Raw genomic sequence first — 4,115 nt, 5'->3', positions numbered from 1 at the left:
AGAAGATCCCTTAATCTCATTTTTTTTCCTTTTTGCTTAGCTTGGTTGCTTTCCATTACTCTCTCTTCCAGATCACTGATCCATTCTGATTCCCATAGTCTACTATTGATTCATTCCCTGTAGTGTATACATATCCATCTATCTATCATTTATCTATTTACTTTTGAGAGAGAGATAAAGCAAGTGGAGGAGGGGCAGAGAAAGAGAGGAAGAGAATCCCAAGCAGGCTCCAAGCTGTCAGCACAGAGCCCAAGGCAGGGCTCAAACTCATGAACTAGGAGATCATGACCTAAGACGATATCGAGTCGGATTCTTATGTGACTGAGCCAGGCAGGCACCCCTGGTGTATTTTTAATTTCAGTTACGGAGTTCATCATCTCTGCTTCTTTATTATATTTTCTCTTTGTCAAAGCTCTCACTGAGATCCCCTACTCTTATGTCAAGTCCACTGAGTGGCTTTATGACTTTTATGTTAAATTCTCTACCGGGAGTTATTGTCTCCAAGTAATTTAGTTCTTTTGCTGTGGTTTTGCACTGTTCTTTCATTTGGCTCATAGTCTCATTTTGTCTAACTCTGTTTTTAAGTATTAGGGAAGTTAACTACATATTCTGCTCTTCAAAATAGTGGCCTTAGGAAGAAGAGTTGCAGATGTCCCCTACAGTGCAACACCTCCCAATCACCAAACCAGGTGCTTTAGACCTATTACCTCTGTGGGTTGTTTGTGCTCTACTGTTTTTGGTGACCCATGTTTGCCTTCAGTCTCGTCAGTTTCAAGAGTCTGCTTTGCCTGTTGGGGGTACACTGGGCAGAGTTTGGTCCCTGTACTGTTAGGGGGCCAGTGTGGGGCCCACCATGGTCCTACAGTTGGGTTGTATCTGTGGTCAGACCAGATGCCTGCCCTCAGCTCATCTGCCAGGGATGCAGTCACATGGACAAGCAAAGCATTCTCACTTCCTTGTTCCCTGGGAGGCTTTTGTTGCTAGTTCAAGGCTTGTGTCAAGCCCAATGCCTGCTCCCAGTCCTGCTAAGGCTGCAGTTCCACTCATCAGCAGGGCATTCTCTGTGCTGCGAGCTATAAGGGCCAGCTGCTGGGTGTGTGGGCACACTGGTGTGTATGGTTATCTTCCCCTATCCCCAAGGCAGGAGTCACTTGGAAGTACGGCCAGTTCCTACTGGGGCTGCCTGCAAGGTGTGTTTGAGACAAGAGGTACTTTGGAGACACCTGCCAAATGGGGTGAGTTGGGTGGGGCAAATACACAGAACATAGGGATGCAGCAGGAGCTCTTAACAAGTTAGATTCGAGTGTCTGTGGGTTCCAGCAAGTGCTGGGCTATCTATCCTTGGGGTGGGGAGAAATGGTACCTGTCAGATACTTTGTTCTTGAAGGAGTCTTCTAAAGGTCTCTGCCTCTCCAATACACATTGAGATTAGTAAATAAATCTTCACATATACCCTACACACTTTTCAAACTGCTGCTTTTATGCTGTATCTCAGCCATGTTAGGGGCCTTTAAGGGCAGGGACTCCGTTTCCTGTGGCCCTCAGACACTCCTGGAGTTAAGAATGCTGATTTTTAAAGTACTCCATGTTAAGCCCTGATGATTGTCAAAGTGCGTGCCACAGGCTTTCAAAGACACATGTTAAGGCGACTGGTCTTCCTCGTGCACATCCGTGGTGCCTTGTGTGAGGTCCGATAAGAATATCCATGCTTGTGGGGGTGTCCCCCATTACTGGTTAGTCTAGACAAGGGCTTTATTCCCTGCCATGTTTCCACCTCTCCTACCCTTTTTGATGTGGCCTCTTCTCTATGATGAACAGTGAGAAGTCTGTTCTACTAGATTTTCAGTCATTTTCTGAATTAGCTGCACTAATGTGGTGGTTATTAAGGTGTGTCTGTTGGAGAAGTTGAGCTTAGTATCTTCGACCGTCTTCCTAAAAGTCTGTCTCTAATTTTAAGAAACCTCCATAAAATTTTCACAATGGCTGCACCAGTTTGCATTCCCACAACAGCGCATCAGGTTTCCCTTTACTCCACATCCTCACCAACACTGGTTTGTCTTTTGTATTCTAACCAGTGTTAAGGTGGTATCTCATGGGTTTGATTTGCATTTCCCTAATGATTACTGATGTTGGGCATCTTCTCATGTGTTTATTGGCCATCTGTATGTTTTCTTTGGAAAAATGTCTATTCAGGTGCTCTCCCCATTTTTTATTTATATATTTTGGGTATTAACTCCTTATCAGATATATCAGTTGCAAATATCTTCTCCCATGCACTAGCTTGCTTCGCTTTGTTGATGATTTCCTTTGCTTTACAAAAGCCTTTCATTTTCATGTAGTCTGGTTTTGGTTATTTCCCTTGCCTGAAGAGGCATCCCTAGAAAACTGCTGCTGTGAGCACTATCAAAAATTAAGGCCTATGTCTTCTTCCAGGAGTTTTGTGGTTTTAGGTCTCAGGTTTAGGTCTTTAATAAACCATCTTGAATTTGTGTATGGTGTAAGAAAGTGAGGACCTCAGTCCTACATTGAATAGAAATGGTGAAAGGGGGCATCCTTGTCTTGTTCCTGATCTTAGAGGGGAAAAAAACCTCAATCTTTCACCACTGAGTATGACCTCAGTCTTTCACCACTGAGTATGATGTAAGCTGTTGAGTTTTTCAGAGATGGTTTTTATTATATTGAAGTATATAGCCTCTAAACCTACAGTGTTGAGTTTTTATTATGAAGTTGTTTTTCTGCATCCTTTGAGAAGATCATATGGTTTTTATCCTTTCTCTTAACGTGATGTACAATGCAACTGACTTGCATATATTGAAACACACAATACCTTGACAGTGTGAATAATTTGCTTTAATGTATTGTTCTATTTCTTTTTTTTGACAATACTTTGTTGAGAATTACCCTGATACCAAAATCATATAAAGACATTTCCAAAAAAACCCAAAATATTATAGGCCAGTATCTCTAATGACCCTAAATGTAGAATCTTCAACAGAATAATAGTTAGCTTCACCTATAATTTTTAATCTTTTAGCCAGAAAATGAAAAAAGCTGGATATAACATTTAACACACTATACCAAAAACAGAATTCCACCAATACAAAATTGAGATAATTTACATTCTTTGTACATCTTCAAAATCTTGTAAGGGCCCAATAAATTGTAGGAAAAGAAATTGGCAGGTATTTTTCCATTGTCTGGTCTTCTTAATTTGATTGAGAACAAGCATGTGAACGTATTGTACTCTCTCTAAACTCTATATGCCATTATAGATTTGGATCAAGATATACTTTTAGCAGAATTTATATATTAATAAACAGTGTGAGACAAGTACTACATCTGATACTATACAAGTGGCAACAAAATTATTTCAACCATTAATCCATTTACAGATATTGACACAAGTAACATTCAATAGACAGTCTTGTTTTTAGTACTTATCAGAATTACTAATTTTCTGTATTTTACTTACATATATTGTACACATCGGTTTCTCCTATGACACTACATAAGAGAAGGAACTACATCTACTCCTTGTTTGTCATTATATATCTGCCTTAGAATGTTTTACACGTAGCAAATGATCAGGAACTGTTAAATCAACAAATGTAGCCATGCATTGATGATCAGCCTGAACTAGCTGGTCATTTCCTCTCTCAGTGTTTTCCAGTAGCTAAGACATAGTCCACATTTCTCAGCGGAATTTTTTCTTTACAATAATTGGGTTAAGGCATTAAAAATTAAGTAGTTGAGAAATTTCCTACTAGTAAGAAATGCATTTACAGCTGAGGCATAAATAAATAAGAGAACAGCCTCTATATCAACCTCTTATATAAAAAAGTAAGATGCATCTGGAAGGGAAGAATAAGGAACAATGTTTCCTACCACCTTTGATAGTGGCATGGTTCTAATAAGCTCTGGACACTTCAGAAGCTCCTCTGGCATCCTAAATCGAACCACAGAAATATCATAGTAGCAGTGACAAAACCTAAAAATCTCCTATATTATTATGACTAAACATCAAACCTACTAAAAAAACACACACAACCTCAAAATCATATGGTAATGATACAAATAACATATTACAGTCTTCAGATGATAGAAATAATTTTATG

The sequence above is a fragment of the Hyaena hyaena genome, unplaced genomic scaffold (assembly GCF_003009895.1).
Source record: "Hyaena hyaena isolate Hyena2069 unplaced genomic scaffold, ASM300989v1 scaffold_149, whole genome shotgun sequence".
NCBI classification, from domain to species: Eukaryota; Metazoa; Chordata; class Mammalia; order Carnivora; family Hyaenidae; genus Hyaena; species Hyaena hyaena.
This window is presented reverse-complemented; position numbering follows the sequence as displayed.